The 26,463-nt window shown below is 42.4% G+C and overlaps 1 long non-coding RNA gene across 2 annotated transcripts in view; it reads right to left on the bottom strand.

Annotated features, from left to right (window-relative positions):
* The window catches only part of LOC105020383, a 277,819-nt gene extending 252,797 nt beyond the window's left edge, over positions 1-25,022 (bottom strand). For both annotated transcript variants that reach the window (XR_002195995.2, XR_828720.3), the window contains exons 1-2: positions 24,946-25,022; positions 23,354-23,399 (exon numbers count right to left, since the gene is read on the bottom strand). This is a non-coding gene — a long non-coding RNA (uncharacterized LOC105020383). The remainder of the gene's footprint in view (positions 1-23,353; positions 23,400-24,945) is intronic.
* Between the last annotated feature and the right edge of the window lie 1,441 nt (positions 25,023-26,463).

Genomic DNA, 26,463 nt, shown 5'->3' with positions numbered 1-26,463 from the left:
CTGTGTTACATGCAAATAAAAACCCAACGCAATGATGTACAAATTATTTATCCATATTTTTTATTTAGAAAATAGTACAAAGACAACATATCAAATGTTGGAACTGAGAAACGGTATTGTTTCTGTAAAAACACATGCCAATTTAGATTTTGATGCCAGCAATACAATTGAAAGAAAAGTTGGAACAGGCATTTTTTCCACTGTGCATCACCTCTTCTTATCACAACACACTGTAAGCACTTCGGAACTGAGGGGACCAATTGCATTAGTTTTGAACGTGAAATGCTTTCCCATCCTTGCTGGATATAGGATTTCAGCTGTTCAACAGTTCAGTGTCTCCAATGTTGTATTTTTTGTTTCATAATGTGTCCGATGTTTTCAGTGGGTGACAGGTAAGGACTGCAGGCAGGCCAGTTTAGCACATGGACTCTTTTACTAAGGAGCCTTGCTTTTGTAATACATGCAGAATGTGGTTTGGCATTGTCTTGCCGAAATAAGCAAGGCCTTCCCTGAAAAATACATTGTCTGGATGGCAGCATGTGTTGCTCTAAACCCGAACCAGATGTGCAAATCACCCATGTCATGTGCACTAATGCACAACAATACCATCACGGATGCAGGCTTTTGAAGTGTGCGTTGTCAACAAGCTGGATGGTCCCTCTCCTCTTTAGTCCAGAGGACGCAGCTTCCATGTTTACCAAAAATAATTTCACATTTTTATTCATCAGACCACAGAAGAGTTTTCCACTTAGCCACAGTCCATCTTAAATGAGCTCGGGCCCAGAAAAGGCAGCTGCTTTTCTAGATCTTGTTTATATCTGGTTTCTTCTTTGCATGGTAGAGTTATAACTTGCATTTGTGGATGCAGGGACGTACTGCGTTCATTGACAATGGTTTTCAGAAGTGTTCCTGAGCCCATGCAGTGATGTCCACTACAGAATCGTGTCTGTTTTTAATGCAGTGCCATCCAATATTGGTTTTCGGCCTTATCCCTTGTATACAGAGATGACTCCAGATTCTCTGAATCTTTTAATGATATTATGTACCGTAGATGATGAGATCCCCAAACTCTTTGCAATTTTATGTTGAGAAAGTTATTCAATTGTTGCACTATTTGCCTGCACAGTCTTTCACAGAGTGGTGAACCCCTCCCCATCTTTACTTCTGAAATGCATTATTATGCATTATTTATACCCAATCATGTTACTGATTTATTGCCAACTAACTTAATTAGTTGCGAGATATTCCTCCAGTTTAATTCTTTAGCATTACACAACTTTTCCAGTCTTTTGTTGCCTCTGGCCCAAATGTTTTGAAACATGTTGATGGCATCAAATTCAAAGAATGATTAAGGGAACACAATCATCACAGCATAAAAGCAAGTCAATTAAACTTCATGGATATCAATCTGTCCAGTTAGGAAGCATAAATGATTGTGAATCAATGTCACCTGTTTTGGTGCAAATGAAAGTGACAACAGGTGCACTGGAAAGGCAACAGCAAGACAACCCCCAAATAAAGGAATGGTTTTGCAGGTGGTGGCCACAGACAATTGCTCTCTCCTTATCCTTTTCTGACTGATTATTTTCTACTTTTGCATTTTGCTAGTGTCCTTGTCACTACTGGTAGCATGAAGCGGTACCTGCAGCCCATTCAGGTTGCACAGGCAGTCCAGCTCCTCTAGGATGGCACATAAATAGGTGCCATCGCAAAAAAGATTGCAGTGTCTCCCAGCAGTCACAAGATTATGGAGGAGATACCAGGAAACAGGTTGTTACACGAAGAGAGCTGCACAGGGCCATAGAAGGGCAACAACCCAGCAGCAGGACCGGTATCTGCTCCTTTGTGTGAGGAGGAACAGGAGGAGCACTGCCAGAGCCCTACAAAATGACCTCCAAGCAGGCTACTGGTGTGCATGTTTCTGAACAAACTGTCAGAGCATGCCCAGACGTTGTCAGGAGTTCATACAGGCATGTGGGGGCCATACACACTACTGAGTCACATTATGAGTTGCCTTGATGAATTTCACACAAGTTGGAGCAGCCTGCGATTTCAAGTGTTTACTTAGATTTTCTGTTTGTTTGAATCCAGCCCTCAATCGGTTAGTGATTTGTTTCCACTTACCGTTGTTACTTCATTTTGCTCTCAGCGGATAACGTGTTGTACAGTAAAGACTTTGATCTTTAATATATTTTGTTCATCAAGACCTGATGTACGATTTAAGGGTTCCCTAAATTTATTTCAGCAGTGTATTTTTCAAGAAACAATGACATTTCTCAGTTTCAACATTTGATGTTGTACCATTTTGTACTGAATATAGGGTTTAAATGATTTTCACATCACTGTAAAATGTAAAGAAAAACTGAATACAGTGTCACAACTTTCTTGGAAACCGGTTGTATATCCAAAATCCGAAATATTTTCTTCATTTTCCCGGTGTACTGCGCTTACCTTTACCTTTGTGGATCATCATCTGGGTGCCATAGAGGAAAACCAAAACCACCAACTTATTCCAGAGACCCTACTGCATAGACCACATATTTACTGTTTATTAGCTCCAACTGTACATTTTCAAGGAATTTATGTGTAAGTTCACCATCTGTTATCATGGCTATTCTTTAGCTAACCTATAGTGGCTTATGGGCGTCCTACAGCAAAACCAAACACATCCACATGTTCAAGAGAATCTCAACAGAGTTACTTCTGAGTCGGTTTGTCATTTTACACTGATTGTTTGTGTGACAACAACCGCTACTAACGACTCCAGGTGAATTTCTCTGTAGTGCCGTCTGCATGTTTTTAGGACAACATTTATCAATGTAAAGTATTTATGAAAAATGCTAATCCCTGAAAAATAATGGAAATGTTATCTTTCTATATCGCAGAGTAAATTAGGAAAAACCATGCCTTGATTAAATGACAGAAACAGCTTTGTTGTGTGTTGGTCTCTGCTACCCCTTGCCCACTCAACACAGACGAAAAAGAAAAAAATGGGTCACTTTTCCACCTTCTGTCATTTGCATATGGAGCAGCAAGGGGAACTTGCCCTCCCTCCCTTCAGGCAGTGGTCACACCCTACATCCATACCGACGTTTTATTCTGCCACCTCTGGTTTTTTGGTCCACCCCGATGGGAAGGCATGTTAAGCTAATCCCAGTCAAAGCTCTGTCCTTACACCCAAAACTGTGGAAATAGCTTTGCTATAAAGCTGGTAGAACCAAGGTCTGCCCATTTTCAGATAATCTTCAGAAACAACACCTTATCAAAGAGTATTTAAAATAGGCCGTTTCAAGTGTTAACAACCATTAGAGATGTCCATGTTTGAAAGTTTAAAACACTCACTAAAGTATATACCACTATGTTTCTCTTGTCTTAGTTTAGTGTCTGTGACATAGTCACTGAGGGGATGAGTTGTTGGCCCCAACTTCAACCACTTCAACTCGCCCAGCCTTTTAGGGATAGTATATATCCTGGTAGCATTATTGTCCCCTAGGTCCAAGCTAGATAAAATTTGTTCACCTAAGTTCATATTGGGGTCTGGCCATTTGGGCCCTGACCTTTAATCCTCTCTCTATTAGGCTTCCCTGTTTGAGTGTTTCAACCAACAAAGTACAACGGTATGCCTTGTGCCCTGTTACTGCTCTGTGTTCTCTGGGGAAATCTACGTTTTGATGTTTTCATTCAAGTATTTGTTTTTATGCAATTTTATTTTATTTTTTGTAAAGCACATTGCATTTATTCTAGGTGTGAAGTGTGCTATACAAATAAACTTGCTTGCTGCCTATGAAACAGATCCGGGTTGTGTGACCAGCTCTGGGCCAAAACAAATTTTGGACATTGCGCTGTCTTAACAGCGACAGACCAGTTGGACTTATGTACTTTATAAGTCTTTATCACCCGGTTCCAGCTGCTCTCAGCCATGCACATGAGGTGCAATCAGTACAGCAGGAGCATGTATGCAGGGAGTCTGTGTATTCCGCATGGCCCCATTAGTTTGCTGGCATTGCCTATATGCTCCCTTGGGTAAATCTTCTCTGGCCACAACGTTTGTGTCCCGCCCCACCAGCTTAGCAGCATTTCTGTCCTATCCCCTAGTGAGAGGTATTACAATAACACTTAGGGGCCTTTACATTTAAACCCCCTGGTGTCCCAAAGTCAAAATCAATCCTTGATTAGAGGGTTGAAATGGAAAAATAAAGGAGGACCAGAATGGAGCATGAGAGCCCTAGTGCTTTGTGTCGAGTGACATGCCGAAATGGATCAATGGCTTATGAATATAACCTGGGTTCCTGGCAGAAATGCAGCTGAAAACAGGTGGTGAAACAAGTCATCACAAGCTTAAGTCATGACTGCAGTGCAACAAATACGGGCGAAATGCAAATAACACAGCAAAAGAGGCAGCAATAAAAAATTAAAGTTAATCTGAATAGAATAAATGTTAAGCAAAACATTAAAGATGAATAACTTTGCATTGTGGCAAGAATACAGTCTAAAACCATATTCAGGAAATGCCCAAGTGGTCTTACATTCCACAGTCTAAATGCCACAAATAAGTCCTCCAAAAATGTCCTGGTTCTTTGATTTTTCATCAGTCCAGCTCAGAAGAACTTGACACTTAGCTTTGCCAATTCCTATAATACCAGCATTGTAGTCCTCACGTAGTTGTGTTGGTTAGCTTTCTTAGTATATGGCTAGCTTGAGAAAGCATTGCCAGAGATGTTAAAAAAAGACATGCACGTTTGACTCCACACCTGAAAGAGATACAACCCGGCGCAACTGAAACCAAGAACATACAATCCGAACCAGGCGTGCATTAGGAAAACATCAGTTTCTTATCACCGTTCCAGCGGCATTAATGTTACCTCGCTAAACAAGTGGACATAATTTACATTGTTGGGGAACTGGATAAAAAAGACCCGGGTTTGACGCCCTGGAAGCCCAGGCCTAACGATGCTACTGGGCAAGCCGCACTGACTTGGCATTTAAAGCACTGCGGTTATTGCAGTGTGTTAATGCTAAATTATATAATTGAATAGCTCCCAAAAATGATAGTATGAGGTAGACTAGACTGCGCACATGAATGTAAGCATCGGGTGGGTGAACACTGGAGTAGCATGGACTAGAGCACATCTGAATATTCCACCAAATCCAAGGGGAATGGTTGGTTCATATGTCGCCCAGGACCTTAAGGATGCTGCAGGAAGATCCAGCTAAAGAGTCAGGACTGAATATGCGGCTGGATGTGAATGGATTAAAATAGTGGATGAATGACTTGATGAATTACTGGCTCTGTTGGTAGACAGATGATTCTGAATCTGAGAGCTGGAGAAAGCAAGGACTTAAGTTTGAGGAAACCCTGCCTATAGTGGACTTTCTGCCGGTTTCACCATGTTGTTGATGAGATCTTGCAGAATCACTAGATTTATTTAGAGAACACACCCCAAACACACGGTGTATATACATACCGTGAGGCGTTCACCAGTGCCTAGATGGGCGGAAATATCTAACATATCGCAAACATCTCTCTTGCGGGATTGAATACGCATTGATGTGTGGGGTTGGCATGACCGGAATTTTACGTCACGTTGCGCACTACCTCATAGTACAAGTTTCTGTGGCTGACAGATGACTGCTCTGCACTTTCTATTTTTATCCCCGTGGCGCTGTTTCTCTTCTTAGAATGCTTTTATATTGCAGGATGGGATCAAACAATACCAAGAAACCTACCTCTCTCCATCTCCCCCCATCGCTCTCTCCTGTAACCTAATCTTAAAATAGTGTTGCGAGTCGTGAGTAACGCGTCCTTCGGAGGCTAACGGGGTATAAAAGGAGAAAGGAGGGGGAAAACTGAAGATTATGGATTGATACAAATAGTCGCTCTCGCCAACCCCAGCCCGAGTTGAATTAATGTGTTACTATTTTTGGATCTCCTGTGTTTCCAGGGGAAACCTAATGACGCAATGACGTCAATGCAGGTCACCAGTAGACTGGAGGAATTGAGTGCTTCCATTAGATTTTGCAGTATTTTCCAGAAACGCGCAAAGGACAAAATTGATTATTTGAAAATGCATAGAAAAATATACATCGGAGTGATTCCGTTGAGCGTCAACGACGGACATCTCAAGAAATATTGCATGTCAGTGAGATGTGTTCGTCCAAATCCCGGGGATTATGCAAAAAATGGGTGAGAGAGAGCAGAGAAAATGGTGCACACTTCGGATCAGTGGCTATTGGGTGAGCCTATTATATTTTTCACCGACTTGTGCCTTCAGAAACAGGAATGCTCCTTTAGTGTCTTGCCGTTCTGTTTTGGGCGCTAGAGGCTTATGCTGGTGCTATAGGCTATAACCATTACGATGTTTTCCTCCCGAGTTTGATGGTGAACCTTGGGTGGATTGTTTTCGCATCCCACGAAATAATAAACTCAACAGATGAAGGTAAAATAATACGAAATAAATCAATTTCTAACTCTTCATTTGAGTCAAGACATATGATCAACACGCATAAACGTGCGTTAAGTGGAAATTTCGCAGGGACGTGCTCTGTCTAGATTGAGTTATTTCGTTGCATTTGCAAATCGTCAATGTACTTTATTTTCATGACAATATTAATTTGAAAATCAAAACGTATGATTGTGATAATCCTTTTGTAGATTCCATTGCTCTATGTAAATTCCATTGCTAAACAACTATTACTAACTATGAACGTTTTATCTGAGTTTATTTCTGAACTATTAAGCTATTCATGATTATGTAAATCCTGTTAATTTGTTTTAATCGAATGTCTGATATATGGGTATTTGTTGCGGAGATCGTTTGCATATACTTTTACGTGGCTGGGGTGGGGGGGCAGTCGTGCGCGTGGAGTAGAGATGATTAGACCACCTATCTGGTCTCTCTTTCACTCGCTCTCTGTTTCTTTCTCTCTCTCTCTCTCTCTCTCTCTCTCTCTCTCTCTCTCAAACACACAGTAGTATATTACTCTAACAACCTAACCCTAATCATACAGTATTACGGATCTGAGAAGAACAATGCATTGGCAACACGAAATATAGCCTTTAATACACGATTTATGCATCTGCATCTACACAATGTTAATCCAACACACACAATACATAAACACACATACATGTTATAACATTCACTGATGCGAGACCCTTGTTGGTTGCACTCAATCCAACTTAATTTGAATTAAATACTCACGTTATTATGATTATATTGTTATGTTTATACTCCGTCAGTATTCATGTTTCTTATTCACATACTTGGCTCCAACAGTGCAGGGCGAGGGCATTTACCGCGACGGCCGAGGGGTTGGGCTGTGTCAGCACCATGGACAACTCCCAGAGCGTAAACGGCGACTTCGAGCCGCTGCCAGTGCATTTCAACACCATTGACAGTAATCTCATTAGTTTTGTAAGGAACCCAAAATGTGCTAATTATTCATCTGTAAAATACATGCTTTATACATCAGTACAACCAAGTTCGTTACGTTGTGGGCTTGGGGAACTGATTGCTAGAGCTTAGGTATAATGTCAGAAAGCCTATATCAAACATCTAAATTATAGAGATATTCCAGAAACATTACATTGTGTATTTAATTTGAGACAACTGCAGTCAGTGGAAAAACAGTACAATGTGACCCAGCCAGGACCAAGAAGCAGAGGGAGAGGATGTGACACTTTTTTCCACACATGACGCCTTTGGTGAGATAAGCATGGCAGATGCCTACGTCAATAGATTACACACTCAGGCAGCGCAGGATTGGCTTTGGCTTAACGTCATACACACAGAGGACATATTCTTCATACAATCCCCAACCCTGAAACAACTCTGGGGCCCTGCTTTTCAAAAATGCATTATGCATAAATGTAAATATTGAATTTAATATCTCAAATTAAATGTCAAATAAAAATACCTTTCAGACCTACGTGTAAAAAAGTCACCTTGTGACACAGTGGAGATGAATCCTAGCCACATGGACGGAATCTGAAATGATCAATTGAAGGTCACTTTTTGCAAAACTTTTAGTGTGTCAAAAGATTTCTCAGTATTTTGTGTGGCCAAGTATATGAGGGAGAAATGGTTCATCCCTTTGGCGTGACCAAACACACGCACGCACGCACAGACACTCACACAGACAGGCGCATAGACAGGCACACTCAAACGCCTCATGCAAAAGAGGGCAAATATACACTACCATTCGAAAGTTTGGGGTCACTTACAAATGTCCTTGTTTTTGAAAGAAAAGCACATTTCCTCATTAAAATAACATCAAATTGATCAGAAATACAGTGTAAACATAGTTAATGTTCTAAATGACTATTCTAGATGGAATAGTCAGATTTTTTATGGAATAGCTACTTAGGCGTACAGAGGCCCATTATCAGAAACATCAGTCCTGTGTTCCAATGGCAGGTTGTTTGCTAATCCAAGTTAAGCATTTTAAAAGGCTAATTGACTATTAGAAAACCTTGTTGCAATTATTTCAGCACAGTTGAAAACTGTTGTGTTGATTAAATAAGCAATAAAACTGGCTTTCCTGAGGGTAGTTGAGTATCTGGAGCATCACCAATTGTCAGTTCGATTGCAGGCTCAAAATGTCCAGAAACAAATAACTTTCTTCTGAATCACATCAGTCTTTTCTTATTCTGAGAAATTATTACTATTCTATGCAAGAATTTGCCAAGAAACTGAAGATCTCATACAACGCTGTGTAATATTCCCTTCACAGAACAGCACAAACTGGCTCTAATCAGAATAAAAAGAGGACTGGGAGGCCCCGGTGCACAACTGAGCAAGAGGACAAATACATTAGAGTATCTAGTTGGAGAAACAGACGCCTCACAGGTCCTCAACTGGCAACTTCATTAAATAGTACCTGCAAAACAACAATCTCAATATCAACAGTGAAGAGGTGCCTCTGGGACGCTGGCCTTCTAGGGAGAGTTGCAAAGAAAAAGCCATATCTCAGACTGGTCAATAAAAATAAAAGATTAACATGAGCCAAAGAACACAGACACTATACAGAGGAAGATTGGAAAAAGTTTTATAGAAAGACAAATTTATGATTGAGGTGTTTGGATCACAAAGAAGAACATTTGTGAGATGCAGCCCAAATGAAAAGATGCTGGAGGAGCTATCTGTCAGGCATGGTGGAGGCAATGTGATGGTCTGGGGTGCTTTGGAGGTGGTAAAGTGGGAGATTTGTACAGGGTGAAAGAGATCTTGAAGAAGGAAGGCTATCACTCCATTTTGCAATGCAATGCCATACCCAGTGGACAGTCCTAGATTGGAGCCAATTTCCTCCTACAACAGGGCAATGACCCAAAGCACAGCTACAAACTATGTAAGAACTATTTAGGGAAGACGCAGTCAGCTGGTATACTGTCTATAATGGAGTGGCCAGCACAGATACCGGATCTCAACACTATTGATCTGTTGTGGGAGCAGCTTCACCGTATGGTACGTAAGAAGTGTCCATCAAGCCAATCCAAATTGTGGGAGGTGCTTCAGTATGCATGAAGTGAAATCTCTTCAGATTACCTCAACAAACTGACAACTAGAATGTCAATGGTCTGCAAGGCTGTAATGGCTGCAGATGGAGGATTCTTTGACAAGTTTAATTATTTAAATTCAAAATCATTATTACCATCCTTGTCAAGGTGACTATATTTCCTTCAAACTTATTTCATGTATGTTTTCATGGAAAATAAGGACATTTCGAAGTGCCCCCAAACTTTTGAACGGTATTGTACATAGTCAAACCAAGATTGGCAAAGGGTTATTCATATAATTGACATACAATTTGTAGAAATGCCAAATAGTTAGGGCACCCAAAATGCCATTTAATTACTCCTGTTTTGATGCATTATGCAAAGTTATTTTTAGGGGTAAATACAGGAAAGACATCCGTGCAGCATGTCCAGAAGGTCAGGGGGTTATCCAATTAATGTGGAAATACAACCTAATGGGATCCTTTTCCTTTGTGGTTAGAACACCCCTAGGCATGTAGGACCATCAACCGTTCACAAAAAAAACATATCCTAATTCTAATGACAACAGAACTGACAAGCTCAAATGAACTGTTAAACAATTTCTACCACCTTCCATTACTGTTTTGTATTTATTATGAAGATGACTTACTCTCTGTTGTAATAGCAGTTTTATTATATGTTTCTCTTTTCTGCTTATAGGTATGGAATTCGGCCTGAGCAGAAAAAATCTGTATTTTTTGTCCTTTCTGGGTCTTTTTGCGGTCTGGGCTTGCTGTTCCTAAGGCAGTAGCCAGGAAGCCCTTACCCCAAAAAGTATCTGCAAAGGACCCCCGCATCTAATCAGGATCCTACAAACTACACCACCATGGGACTGTGAGTAACTCTTGTCCCCACATTAGTCAGTGAGCGCACTAACTTCCTCTTGATTGGACAGTGAGTAGCATATTCTTGCCCCCAGATTGGTCGGCAAATGCTGGTAGATATCAATCTTCACTTTGCATTTCGAAACATGTAAAAGTGAACAATTCACATTTGCATCTAACGTGGGTTGGGATAGGAAAAAATACCTAACGGACGGGAGTGGGGCATTGTGTAAGTTAAAGGAAATCTCATAGGAAAAGCTGATGAGAGGAAGCAGCTCAGCTTAGCCTGATTCCAGATCTCTTTGTGCTACCATGAATGCTGACTTCTTATTTGGCATTACAAGGAGTTGCAGGGAGTGGCACACAGACTGTCATCCAGCCAGGTATTAACTGTTTACAACTCCAATACCGCATTAACAACCAGACAGCAGGCTAATTACCAGTCAGTCTATTGTCAGTTGAGGCACCCTGCACAAACAAACAGATAACATTTGCAGAAGTGTTTAATACATCAAGAACCATGTAATGTTGATATAGAAAATATATCCAATGTGCCCAGCTATAATAGAGATCACCTGTAATGAGGGTGGCAGATAACGTAGTGGTCAACAGCGTTGGGCCAGCAAAGTAAAAGATATTGGTTCTGAGCCCAGAACTGCCAATGGCATTAAGACAGGTTTCTGTGCCCTTGAGCAAGGTACTTAACCCTAATTGCTTCTGTATGTTGCTCTGAATAAGAGTTTCTGCTAAATAACTCAAATGTAATGTAATACCTTTCTGCAGTGATTGAATTCTGGCCCTACTCTCTTGCAGCCTGACTGGACAGTACAGTAGGTTATGTGATTCCTCTTCTCCTACAGGAAGTCAACAATTGGACGACCTAATTATTTCAGGCTGTCACAGGTAATCTCTAAACTCAAGTTACGTTGGTCAAATTTTATTAGACAATTTACTTTGAATCACAATGTTTTACAGTACACACTCTAAAATCTCAATTGATATTGAGGTGAAATAGTATTTACTAAATGTTATTAATTTTGCTAATCATTACTATGCGTTGCCTTCCAATACTATGAACATAAGACATAATTCTTACTGTACTGTAAAATAGCAGGCAAGAATCACTTGTGCACCACATCCCACATACTAGTTGTGAATATGAAAACATTTAAGTATCACCTTGTTAATGTCCAAAGCTGGTAGTTTGGTCATTGGCAAAAAACTCAATTAAATGTTTTGATCATTTGACTGCCCCGTCATTGTTACAATATTCACTAAAATGTTTTGAATAGAAAGCATTATTAATCAGTGTCTGGTAATACGGTCAACAAACTAATTGACAGTGGTAATTAAATGACAGGGATGTTCTTCACCAAACAAAGGCTTTAAGGCAAAATGTTTCAAATTATAGCCAAGTGTAAACTCAAAATAGGGAAGAAAAGACAACAAGCATAAGCTTTTGCACAATTTAAATTAAGATGTTACCCATTCATTAAGTACACACTTAAATAGATCACAAAGGATTGTATACAGTGGGTAGAACAAGTATTTGATACACTGCCCGATTTTGCAGGTTTTCCTACTTACAAAGCATGTAGAGGTCTGTAATTTTTTATCATAGGTACACTTCAACTGTGAGAGTCTGAATCTAAAACAAAAATCCACAAAATCACATATGAAAATTACGTATGATTTTTAAGTAATTAATTAGCATTTTATTGCATGACATAATTATATGATCACCTACCAACCAGTAAGAATTCCGGCTCTCAAAGACCTGTTAGTTTTTCTTTAAGAAGCCCTCCTGTTCTCCACTTATTACCTGTATTAACTGCACCTGTTTGAACTTGTCACCTGTATAAAAGACACCTGTCCACACACTCAATCAAACAGACTCCAACCTCTCCACAATGGCCAAGACCAGAGAGCTGTGTAAGGAGATCAGGGATAACATTTTAGATATGCACAAGGCTGGGATGGACTACAGGACAATTGGCAAGCAGCTTGGTGAGAATGCAACAACTGTTGGCGCAGTTATTAGAAAATGGAAGAAGTTCAAGATGGCGGTCAATCTCCCTCGGTCTGGGGCTCCATGCAAGATCTCACCTCGTGGGGCATCAATGATCATGAGGAAAGTGAGGGATCAGCCCAGAACTACACGGCAGGACCTGTTCAATGACCTGAAGAGAGCTGGGACCACAGTCTCAAAGAAAACCATTAGTAACACACTACGCCGTCATGGATTAAAATCCTGCAGCGGACCCAAAGTCCCCTTGCTCAAGCCAGCGCATGTCCAGGCCCGTCTGAAGTTTGCCAATGACCATCTGGATGATCCAGAGGAGGAATGGGAGAAGGTCATGTGGTCTGATGAGACCAAAAGAGCTTTTTGGTCTTAACTCCACTCGCCATGTTTGGAGGAAGAAGAAGGATGAGTACAACCCCAAGAACACCATCCCAACCGTGAAGCATGGAGGTGGAAACATCAATCTTTGGGGATGCTTTTCTGCAAAGGGGACAGGACGACTGCACCATATTGAGGGGAGGATGGATGGGGCCATGTATCGCGAGATCTTGGCCAACAACCTCCTTCCCTCAATAAGAGCATTGAAAATGGGTCTTATTGAGCAACGACCCGAAACACACAGCCAGGGCAACTAAGGAGTGGCCCCGTAAGAAGCATCTCAAGGTCCTGGAGTGGCCTAGGTAGTCTCCAGACCTGAACCCAATAGAAAATCTTTGGAGGAAGCTGAAAGTCCGTATTGCCCAGCGACAGCCCCGAAACCTGAAGGATCTGGAGAAGGTCTGTATGGAGGAGTGGGCCAAAATCCCTGCTGCAGTGTGTGCAAACCTGGTCAAGAACTACAGGAAACGTATGATCTCTGTAATTGCAAACAAAGGTTTCCATCCATCCATCCATCCATCTTCTCCCGCTTATCCGGGGCCGGGTCGCGGGGGCAGCAGTCTAAGCAGGGATGCCCAGACTTCCCTCTCCCCAGTCACTTCCTCTAGCTCTTCCGGGGGGACACCGAGGCGTTCCCAGGCCAGCCGGGAGACATAGTCCCTCCAGCGTGTCCTAGGTCTTCCCCGGGGTCTCCTCCCGGTGGGACGGGACCGGAACACCTTCCCAGGAAGGCGTTCCGGAGGCATCCGAAAAAGATGCCCAAGCCACCTCAGCTGACCCCTCTCGATGTGGAGGAGCAGTGGCTCTACTCTGAGCTCCTCCCGGGTGACCGAGCTTCTCACCCTATCTCTAAGGGATCGCCCAGCCACCCTGCGGAGAAAACTCATTTCGGCCGCCTGTATCCGGGATCTTGTCCTTTCGGTCATGACCCAAAGCTCATGACCATAGGTGAGAGTAGGAACGTAGATTGACTGGTAAATCGAGAGCTTCGCCTTGCGGCTCAGCTCTTTCTTCACCACGACAGACCGATACATCGACTGCATTACTGCAGAAGCTGCACCGATCCGTCTGTCAATCTCCCGTTCCATCCTTCCCTCACTCGTGAACAAGACCCCTAGATACTTAAACTCCTCCACTTGAGGCAGGCACTCTCCACCAACCTGAAGTGGGCAAGCCACCCTTTTCCGACTGAGGACCATGGCCTCGGATTTGGAGTTACTGATTTTCATCCCCACCGCTTCACACTCGGCTGCAAACCGTCCCAGTGCATGCTGAAGGTCCTGGTTAGAAGGGGCCAACACGACAACATCATCTGCAAAGAGCAGAGACGAAATCGTGTGGTCCCCAAACCTGACACCCTCCGGCCCCTGGCTGCGCCTAGAAATTCTGTCCATAAAAATTACAAACAGAACCGGTGACAAAGGGCAGCCCTGCCGGAGTCCAACATGCACTGGGAACAAGTCTGACTTACTGCCGGCAATGCGGACCAAGCTCCTGCTTCGGTTGTATAGGGACCTGACAGCCCTTAGCAAAGGACCCAGGACCCCATATTCCCCAAGCACCCTCCACAAGATGCCGCGAGGGACACAGTCGAATGCCTTCTCCAAATCCACAAAACACATGTGGATTGGTTGGGCAAACTCCCATGAACCCTCCAACACCCCGTAGAGGGTATAGAGCTGGTCCAGTGTTCCACGGCCCGGACGAAAACCACACTGTTCCTCCTGAATCCGAGGTTCTACTATCGGCCGTATTCTCCTCTCCAGAACCCTGGCATAGACTTTCCCGGGCAGGCTGAGAAGTGTGATCCCCCTGTAGTTGGAACACACCCTCCGGTCCCCCTTCTTAAAAAGAGGGACCACCACCCCGGTCTGCCATCCCAGAGGCACTGTCCCCGACCGCCACGCGATGTTGCACAGGCGTGTCAACCAAGACAGCCCCACAACATCCAGAGACTTGAGGTACTCAGGGCAGATCTCATCCACCCCCGGTGCCTTGCCACCGAGGAGTTTCTTGACCACCTCTGTGACTTCAGCCCGGGTGATGGACGAGTTCACCTCTGAGCCCTCATCCTCTGCTTCCTCAATGGAAGACATGTCAGCGGGATTGAGAAGATCCTCGAAGTACTCCTTCCACCGCCCGACGACATCCTCAGTTGAGGTCAACAGCTGCCCACCTCTACTGTAAACAGCGTTGGTAGGGCACTGTTTCCCTCTCCTGAGGCGCCGGATGGTTTGCCAGAATCTCTTCGAGGCCAGCCGAAAGTCCTTCTCCATGGCCTCACCGAACTCCTCCCAGGCCCGAGTTTTTGCCTCCACAACCACCCGGGCTGCAGCCCGCTTGGCCTGTCGGTACCCGTCAGCTGCCTCAGGAGTCCCACAAGCCAACCAGGCCTGATAGGACTCCTTCTTCAGCTTGACGGCATCCCTTACTACCGGTGTCCACCACCGGGTTCGGGGATTGCCGCCTCGACAGGCACCGGAGACCTTACGGCCACAGCTCCGAGCGGCCGCTTCGACAATGGCGGTGGAGAACATGGTCCACTCGGACTCAATATCTCCAACCTCCCTCGGGATCCAGTCGAAGCTCTGCCGGAGGTGGGAGTTAAAGATCTCTCTGACAGGAGACTCGGCCAGACGTTCCCAGCAGACCCTTACAGTACGCTTGGGCCTGCCGAGTCTGTCCAGCTTCCTCCCCCGCCATCGGATCCAACTCACCACCAGGTGGTGATCAGTTGACAGCTCCGCCCCTCTCTTCACCCGAGTGTCCAAGACATACGGCCGCAGGTCAGATGAGACGACAACGAAGTCGATCATCGACCTGCGGCCTAGGGTGTCCTGGTGCCACGTGCACTGATGGACACCCTTATGTTTGAACATGGTGTTCATTATGGACAAACTGTGACTAGCACAGAAGTCCAATAACTGAACACCACTCGGGTTCAGATCAGGGGGGCCGTTCCTCCCAATCACGCCCCTCCAGGTGTCACTGTCGTTGCCCACGTGGGCGTTGAAGTCCCCCAGTAGAACAATAGAGTCCCCAGTCGGAGCACTTTCCAGCACCCCTCCCAGAGACTCCAAGAAGGTCGGGTACTCTGCACTGCCGTTAGGCCCGTAGGCACAAACAACAGTGAGAGACCTATCCCCGACCCGTAGGCGCAGGGAAACGACCCTCTCGTTCACCGGGGTAAACTCCAACACATGGCGGCAGAGCTGGGGAGCTATGAGCAAACCCACACCAGCCCGCCGCCTCTCACCATGGGCAACTCCAGAGTGGTGAAGAGTCCATCCTCTCTCAAGGAGTGTGGTTCCAGAGCCCAAGCCGTGCGTAGAGGTGATCCCGACTACCTCTAATCGGAACCTCTCAACCTCACGCACTAACTCAGGCTCCTTCCCCGCCAGCGAGGTGACATTCCACGTCCCTAGAGCCAGTTTCCGTGTCCAGAGATCGGGTTGTCTAGGCCCCAGCCTTCGACTGCCGCCCGATCCTCTTTGCACCGGCCCCTTATGGTCCCTCCTGTGGGTGGTGGGCCCACGGGAGGGCGGCCCCACGTCACCCGTTCGGGCTGAGCCCGGCCGGGCCCCATGGGGGAAGGCCCGGCCACCAGGCGCTCGCATTCGAGCCCCAACCCCGGGCCTGGCTCCGGGGTGGGGCCCCGGCTGCGCCATACCGGGCGACGTCACGGTACTCAAAATTGAATTCTTCATTAAGGGGTTTTGAACCGCTCTTAGTCTGACCCGTCGCCTAAGACCTGTTTGCCTTGGGAGACCCTACCAGGGGCATATAGCCCCAGACAACATAGCTCCTAGGGTCACTCGGGTACTCAAACCCCTCCACCACGTTAAGGTGGCAGTTCTTGGAGGGGAAACAAAGGTTTCTGTACCATATATTAAGTTCTGCTTTTCTGATGTATCAAATACTTATGTCATGCAATACAATGCAAATTACATACTTAAAAATCATACAATGTGATTTTGTGGATTTTTGTTTTAGATTCCGTCACTCATAGTTATAGAGTACCTATAAATTACAGACTTCTACATGCTTTGTAAGTGGGAAAACCTGCAAAATCGGCAGTGTATCAAATACTTGTTCTCCCCATTATATGTTGGCAAAGATTCCATCTAGTCAACCAGACTGCTCATAGGTAATACATAGTAGATGTAGTCCTATCCAATCTACACTAGTGTCCTGGTGTTTAGTTTTCTATGAAGAAACACTTTTTATAAGACATTTCATATTACTGCTTTTTGAAATACCCAGGTTTGCTTTAAAGAAATCCATACTGTCATGTATTTGTTTGTATTCCATTATTCTGTTCGTCCTCAGATGATTCTGTAAATTAAACACATCCTTCTTATAGCAACGGAACAAATAAAAAGAAATAAATAAAAAAATGTCCCCATTTATTGTAACAAGTTGACTGACCAAATTACTACTTATTTTAGAATGCCTTTTTGAATTATATTTTTTTCCATAGAACTTGTAAACTTAACCCTAGTATTTATCTAAATCCATGAACATACATAATATGGCTATTCAACACCTATGCCTTAGGCTTTCCAAGCAACAACCATCTGAATACTGCTTTAATCTAAGAAACCAGTGTGTGTGTTTGTGTGTGTGTGTTTGTGTGATCCCAGTCTATGTATACAAGTGGGGACCTAAAAAAACAACAATCAAACCCGATAAATTGGTCCCCGCAAGGTTTTTTACCCAATTTGTTTTAAGAGGTTGACACATTATGGGATAGGCTTAGGTTCACAATTAGACGTTATTGCTAGGTTAAGTTTAGGTTACGTTATTGAGGTTAGGGAACATGGGATGTTTCTGTTCATCTCCATCACTGTTTCTCTCTATGATTCTAATACAAACAGCTGGACATAAATCTATTGATGTCAGGTATTATTGTCAAAATGATATGACGTCACAGCAACTTCAGTGGTTGTTTTGGTCAATGTGAAAGCAAGAAAGCTGAATGCTTTTGATTTTGATTGTAGTCATAAGCTTCACTGCATTCTGATTCATGTCAGGTGATGGGTGTATGTTGAGAAAGGAACAGAATGAATCATTCCTGAATTATAGGATATCACACTGTGCTGCTACATCACATACAGCTCTGGAAATAATTAAGAGACCACTGCACCTTTTTCTTTCCTTTCTAAAAAAGTTGAAAAGGAAGGTTTTGAGTGAGGAACAGAAGGGTTAAAATTAAGAGACCACTGCAAAATGAACACTTCTGTTCCTCACTCAAAACCTTCCTTTTCAACATTTTTGGAAAGGAAAGAAAAAGGTGCAGTGGTCTCTTCATTTCTTCCTGAGCTGTCTTTTATAAGTTACATTTTTAAAGATTTTTGAAATATGTTTAGTTTAAGATCACCCACCAAATGGTCTAAATAATGAAATAAATCAGCATTGTGTTTAATATCAAAGTTATAATTCCTTACCAGAAAGCTACATTATTTGACTGAATGTGCAGAAGTCTATGTGCAGATGCAAATTCAGCACGAATGACATCTTCGAAAAATGTCATGCGATTTCTGAGAATTCTCCTACATATGGTAATGGATCTAACACAGCTCTGACCTTCACGCGGGGCAGGGAGAGTCCCTATGAATTAGGGATGGCCCAAATAACGTCCAATATTTCTGTGTCACGGCGTAGCCTTGGGAAACGGAGCAGTGACGACCCCCCCCCCCCCCCCCCCCCCGCCCCCATGTCATCAGACGAGGACTTGTGGCATTCATTTCACTTTTGCTCGCTGGTTGCTTGTGTTGGAAGGTAACTAATGCAGTTGGTCTGTGCAATTCCATTTCATGTAAACAGATGGACACAATGGAACTCCAAATTCTCTGAAATCATAGGATGGAGCCTGTAAGTGGAATGGAAGTAAATACCTTATAAGGGTGTTTAAGAATTTATTAAAATCCTGATAGGGTTCATCCAAAAATAAAAGAAAATGTTATTTGTTGAAGACTATACAAAGTTCACTAATGTATTGTATATCTGTTGATGATACAAGAAAAGACAGTTTGACATACTGTACCAGAATTTTTCTGAAGTACTGTAGTACATCTTGCTCGATTTCTTGTGTTCATCAAAAACGGTTGACATACCTCCTATTCACAAATCATTAAACATTTAGATTAAGTCAAGTTCATGAACGAGGTATATAGCAGAGATTGGCAAATCAAAGCATCACATGTACAGTAAGTGAACACCAGCTGGATATAAGTCAGACTGCAGCATTAAGGCAATGAAGCACAGACAACAATATAGAAAAGAAAAACACTGTTTTCTCAATGTAACAGCAAGCGTTTTCTGTGCCATTCTCAATACATTACATTGTAATTAATTCAGTGTCTCTTTGTCACCATTCAGGTGTCTGCATTGATGTGGAAGAGTGCTACTAACGAATGATTTCAAATATAATTTTGTTTGCAGATTATTACAAAGGAAAGACAGTCAACTTGTATTTCAGAGCATTCAGATACAACTCCAACACAATGTAAGATATTAACATAGTGGGTAAGTGGATATTACTGTTTGTGAAGTTGTCAATCTCAGATTAATTAACATGATGCAAACTCAGAAAGAAATATTGATTGGCAAATAAAATGCTGTGTAAACAAAAATTACAGCTACGATATCTTTTAAAACATATGCAAATAACAGCATGGGAAATTTGCTGTACAAATACATTTTCGATTTTACTAATATATGCCATATTGTTAAAAAAGCATTTATAGATTGCTGCCAAAAATGCTGTTTTGAAGGTAATTTCCTTATTAGGTTGACATGAGCATGTGGTAACATTTCGAAAATGGGGAGACAGACCAGTGGGAAGGGCTTTCAGGTGGATTTCTCCCAGTTGTTTGAGGTAATTACTAGGTACCTACTTGGTAATAAAGAAAGGGATAGGAAGATACTGAGGACCGTCTCTCTCACATTTCAAACATGGGAGACTAGAGCCCCCGAGAGGCCATTCACAGCACTGCACCTCTCTGCCGCATTGGGCTAGCAGCAGCAGTAAGCCGAGAGTAACTGGAGTGTACGTACGACACGTCAAAAATCAAGGCTTTGTTTAAAATCCAATCAATGGATGGTGAATGTTCAAAAAGCTTCCCCGGGCTCTAGAAAACATCAGCCCAGATCCATCCATTAACCCTCCAAAATGACCTCACAGTCCCCAGGAGAGGTTGTGCCCTTTGAAAGAAGAAAGCGCTTGAACCACATCATTTCTATCCAGTTAGGAGACCGTAAATTAAGCCATCAGAGAACTCTCTAAAACACATTAGATTCACTGACCTGCAGATTCACTGACCCCCCCCCCCAGAGGTGTAGTGTATAATGCACAGAGTAAAAGGACATGGCTGTGTTCACTAGGTGAGTCAAGATCCCAATTAAGACCTAAATGAGCAGGTCAAGGGAGGTCATCACTAACCACGGTCTTTAATTGATCAATGAAATAAAACAGAAAAGTGATGCCCACACCCTTACCCCTTCCTGGAATTACTTTGGCTGCCGCGGTGCAAATTCTGGAACACGGCCAAGAACTTCTACCAGAGAAGAAGTACAAACCAAATTTGGGGAAACAACAAGGTACTTTCTCTTTGTACTTTTGTCCCAGAGAGGACATTGCATTCCACATCAGCAGCTGAGTAAAATCTCCACTAAATTCATCTGAAATTATTGCCATGTGTTCACGGACGATTAAAAAACCAAGGCTGTTCCCATGCAAAGACCTAACCAGCACAACTACGCACACTGATGGGAAGTGAGTTAGCCTGGTTTCTCACCAGTACTTTTGGGGCTGGTTTCGCAAACACAGATTTAGCCTAGTCTAGGACAACAACAAAAAAAGCTCAGTTTTCTATTGAAATAAAAAAAATGTAGTCCTAGACTCAGTTTCGTGTCTGTGAAACCGGAGCTTGGAGATTAAAGCTGTGAATGCCCAACAGCAGTCGTGCTGCAAGAAGAAGCAGACACACACCTCATCTGAATGTTAAACAGGTCAGCTGATATAACTGTGGCACACACAACACCAAGCTTATGTGGATTAAATTCCCACTGGAATCACATAACTGAACTAAAAATACCCTTATTGAACTCTAAGACACACCAGACCAAAGCATCTGCTGATCGGCCTATTAAAGGTTCAAGGTGGAATTTAACATGAAATGAAACACAAAAAAGCACACATGATGTTTGTTTAGATTACATATAGTCCAGTTTTCTGGGGGGGGAAATGGTCACAAGTCATCAACAATTAAAAAGGATAATGTTTTTTTTTTTTTAGCTCACATACTAAAACAGGACATGAGTGAGAACACAAGGACATAATGAAGGACATCATGACATGTGTTGGTTGTGGTATAGCTACACTTGGGGCTCTGTTCAAAAAAACAAGTGTGGTGATTCCTGACATGGGAAATACCGGTCTCCCATGTAAATAAAATAAAAGTTTTCCCCTGAAGTGTGTGATTCATTTATTTTCAAGTTTATATTTATATATTATAAAATAATTTCTGTCACAGAGAAGATACTACATTCAGAATGTATAATCAATTGTAACAAATACCTTTACTGCAATACATTTGGTTCTAGTGATCAAAGATGTCAGGACTGGACCATATCTGCATAATTGTACATTACAGTACCGCATCAAAGTCCAGTGTGTGTAGCTGATTCAGATATAGTCCAGCATGGTACTCACATTGGTTTAGGCTACAAAGACACTAAAATATGTAAATGGTTCATCAATCACATGTTCTTTTGATAGCGCAGGCTACTACATGGGGAAGAAAATTGCTAGCTCAGTTATTATGTCATGTCAGAATAGGTTACAAAACAGTAACTCCAAACCAAACGTTGTAGCTAGATAGCCTCAGCAGCCAACTAACAACTACCTAGAGGTGTAAATACATTGTTCCTGTTATTCCCCTTGTAGACGTTAGCTAGCAATTTCTCCTTTAGGTTTTTCCTAAAAGTGTCATTTTAATGGCATTTATCATATGAAGACAGGACTAGTAGACATTGTGTACTCTGATGTTCAGTCAGAATCCTAACCAGATCAAAAAATAATTAACACATTACTCCTGTAGTAGCGTCCTTACACTGGCTGTCTGTTGTTTTATTGTTAACCTATAAATCAATACATGGACTTGCTCCTATGTACCTTTCTGAGGTAAGTGTAGGTATGTACCAGCCATACATACCTACACGTAACTTATGATCACAAGATGCAGGCCTTTTAATTGTATCTAGAATGTATAAACAAACAGCCGGAGGCAGGGCCTTCTCTCATAGAGCTGTGCAATGATCAGCCAATTAAGGTTAGAAATGCAAACTAAGTGTCTACTAAAAACTCATCTCTACTGCATGATTTATGATTAGGTGTACCCTGGCTCAGGGGCGTGAGGGTGACCAAGAAGGCTTGATACTGTCCACCCTTGCTGTCTTGCCAGGTGGGCTCTCGTCGACACTGGGATGCCCTCCCTCCAATGCCTTTCGGGGGAGGGGTCACTGGCTTGTTGTTGCCTCTCTGCTGCGCACTTGTGGATTAAAAAATGTTTTGGGTACCATACTGACGGGTGCCAAAGTGTGTCAATTCTGGATAGCCTGCGCACCATTCGGGTTCTTGGCATTACTGAAATCCACATGACACCAACTGCTAGGATGACACAGAAAAATGACTAATGTAACTAAAACTATGTATTTCAAAACAACCGTTTTACCAAATAGTCCATATAAACATTTCAAAGGAACCACAAATTCCCTGGAATGTGCTTCCTCTAATTTGTAGCTTATTGTCATGTGACTACAAAATTCTGCCAGTCTTTCACTAAGTCACTTAAATGTACATGTAAAATGTAGGTCACGGTAGGCTAGAATAATAGATCATAGAAAACAAAAGCTATTTCTAGATGAATTTGATCTATATGTTGTTAGTAGCGCACTCAGATAGGCCTAGCCTACACTATCCTCAAATGGCCAAAATAGCCTACTGACTACTGCCTAAAGCAATAACTTACAGTCGGTACAGCCTTTGTGTTTACTGATCTTTAACCAGATGCCAGAAGTGAGTTGAGAACCAATTCTCATTGGTAATGACTACCTCGCCAAAGACATTAAATTGCAAGAGAACAAGAGAAAACACTGAATCACATGTAAAAATATAAATACTAAGAAACAAATAAACACCATATGCATGGGAACAAACATACATTTACACTAAATTTGACGAATGCAGCAGGAGCAATGTTTGGATAGCAGCATTTTTTAAATGAATGATGGCCAAAGGAAGGACTGTGGTTAGGTGTTTTCTGTCTAGGAGCACCAAAAGTTGCAGCATATTCTCACAATGTTCAAGACTTCTCACCCAACACCTGATATTTGCTCAGTGGTGAAAAGTAAAAGTAACCATCAAATAGCAAATGTGCTAACACCATAGTCTTGGCACCGGCGTAGGTTCAAGCAGTGAGTACACTGGGGTCCATGACCATAAGGAGCCCCCCGCATTGACTCAAGAGTGATTCAAGATTTCTGCAATGTTAAGTGGGTCACCAACAGCTGATACTTAAAATGGCTTACCTGTACTTATGCATCTCCTGTACAACCACAGTCCTTTCATGGGGCCCTGCAAAACATTATTAACAAGATTTTATTAAATACATGCCCGAATGTTTTACTTAATCCTTTTTCTCTTCTTGTTGTTAACCTTAGTCCACCTTTGAAGACCTATGCAAATGTACTGATTTACTGAAAGTACAGCATGAATTGAAAGACTCACTTAAGGACTATGGTTACACAGATCACTCATAAGTCAAATGAAATGTATTTTATAAAGCCCCTTGTACACACACCCAGTCTGAAGTGCAAGGTACAACAGGAACTGATGCACAGTGGCTAAAAATCAGGAAAGAAACTGTAACAGATAAAGATAACAACAGGTAAGTGTTTTCTTGTTTCTGAGTTTCGCCAGTTATTGATCTACTGAGGTCATGTGTCACAGAACCCCCCCCCCCTTTACCTATAATGCTTTTTAGCCTTTATGACTTCAATGTTTAATTCAGGCCAAGAGAACTACTTCTACTCTATGATCAATTTATGATCAAGAGTATTTATATGTATTTAATATATGTTCCATATAAATACCCACATACGCATATTGCGAAATATAACTGAAATATACAGCGCCTTTTGGCACAAATTTCACACTATTAGATCCCTTCCACTGACCTAGGAAAGTTTGAGCAGGACTGCAATTTCTAGGCTACATTTCTAAATGTATTTTCCTCGGCAATATCAGTTATTTCTCCCTCCTCAATCCCTTCACCTTGTCTATTTCTCTCCACAATCACCCCATCCTCTCTCTTTTTCTGTCTCTTCTCGTGTGTTTTTTTCCTTCCAACAATGTAGCTTTATCTTGGTATCTCTGTGTCAGTGAAGAAAATATACTCACTGTTAATCACTGTGTTAACATAAAAGGCAAGTCTTATGACAACCCTTGTACTTCACTGGAATATAGTTAACAGACGAGATTTCATGAATTGAGGCTCACTGTAAATGTATTTAAAATGTAGCAGTGAAACTACATCCAAGGTTAACACAAGTTAGGTTTGTGAAGCTTTGTTATTAGCTAAGGTGCTAATCACTTCTATAATATGAAATGAAACGACAAGCAATTAAGCTAATGAGCTAAGTGCGCTTGGCCAACAAACCAGAAAGGTAACTTAAGACGATGTCACCAAAGTTTAGATAATGTGTAGGAATGAATGTATTTGAGCTGGTTGCCACAAACGTTACTGTAAAATAACCGAAGTCTGACCTTTCTCTAGCTACCTATCATGCTTGTCTTCTTCATCAACTGTTGACAAACGTACTACTCCCGCACTGCAACACCTACACTTCGTCACTCCGAGATACAACGAAGTGCCTGTACGCGAAAATATTTCCTTGAAAACCAGCGCTTGACGTGGGATAAAATAAGTCCAAGAAGTGACAAATCGCAAATTAGACCATGTTCATGAAAAACTGTGTTAACAAGGCTTCCATAAAAAGCAACCCGAACGCTGTTTGCCTAAAATTAGAAGTACCGAAAAACATTATCAAAATACTTTTCCGTTCATATGACCTTTTGATCTGAGTGTAACTAGTAATTGTGTCATTAATAAAATATTTACCGAAAGTATTGCACAAGTTCTTATTCCATGGGATGGAAAGACTCAGCATCTACTCACAGCCAATCAGAAAAAAAAAATGCAACAAAGCTAAAGTACAACAGCTGTTGATTACAAATTAAAGGCAAATTGAATTGCTTTTTTGTTTCTTTTGAGTAGACATTTTTCTACGACAATCAGAAAAAATTATAATAATAAAAAAAACATGACTTAAGTAGAATCATTACCTAATTTTGCCATGAAATTCCAATTTTGAAAGAGTAGGCTTAAAAGGGGCACATATCGAAGCATAATATTCCTATTTCCAAAAAAGTTATGACGCTGTGTAAAAAGTAAAATAAAAACCGAATGCAATGATGTGCAAATCGTTTAAACCCTATAGTGAGGGGGAAAAGTAATTGATCCCCCGCTGATTTTGTACATCCGCCCCCTGAAAAACAAATGATCAGTATAATTTTAACGGTAGGTTTATTTGAACAGTGAGAGACAGAATAACAACAACAAAAATCCAGAAAAACGCATGTCAAAAACGTTATAAATTGATTTGGATTTTAATGAGTGAAATATGTATTCGACCCCTCTGCAAACCATGACTGGCAGAGTGGCAAAACCCTTGTCGGCAATCACAGAGATCAGACGTTTTTTGTTGTTGGCCACCAGGTTTGCCCACATCTCAGGAGGGATTTTGTCCCACTCCTCTTTGCAGATATTCTCCAAGTAATTAAGGTTTTGAGGCTGATGTTTGGCAATTCAAACCATCAGCTCCTTCCACAACTTTTCTATGGGATTAAGGTCTGGAGACTGGCTAGGCCACTCCAGGACCTTAATGTGCTTCTTCTTGAGCCACTCCTTTGTTGCCATGGCCATGTGTCATGCTGGAATACCCATCCAGGACCCATTTTCAATGCACTGGCTGCGGGAAGGGGGTTCTCACCCATGATTTGAGGGTACATGGCCTGTCCATTATCCCTTTGATGCTGTGAAGTTGTCCTGTCCCCTTAGCAGAAAAACACCCCCAAAGCATAATGTTTCCACCTCCATGTTTGACGGTGGGGATGGTGTTCTTGGGGTCATAGGCATCATTCCTCCTCCGCCAAACACAGCAAGTTGAGTTGATGCCAAAGAGCTGGATTTTGGTCTTATCTGACTACAACATTTTCACCCAGTTCTCCTCTGGATCATTCAGATGTTCATTGGCAAGCTTCAAACAGGCCAGTACATGTGCTTTCTTGAGCAGAGGGACCTTGCGGACGCTGCATGATTTCAGATCACAATGTAGTGTGTTACCAATAGTTTTCATGGTGACTATGGTCCCAGCTGCCTTGTGATAATTTACAAGATCCTCCCGTGTAGTTCTGGGCTGACCATTCTCATGATCATTGCAACTCCATGAGGTGAGATCTTGCATGGAGCCCCAGACCAAGGGAGATTGACAGTTCTTTTGTGTTTCTTACATTTGTAAATAATCGCTCCACCTTCTCACCGAGCTGCTTGGAGATGGTCTTGTAGCCCATTCCAGCC

This window comes from Esox lucius, chromosome 23, assembly GCF_011004845.1.
Source record: "Esox lucius isolate fEsoLuc1 chromosome 23, fEsoLuc1.pri, whole genome shotgun sequence".
In the NCBI taxonomy this organism is placed as follows: domain Eukaryota; kingdom Metazoa; phylum Chordata; class Actinopteri; order Esociformes; family Esocidae; genus Esox; species Esox lucius.
This window is presented reverse-complemented; position numbering and strand designations above follow the sequence as displayed.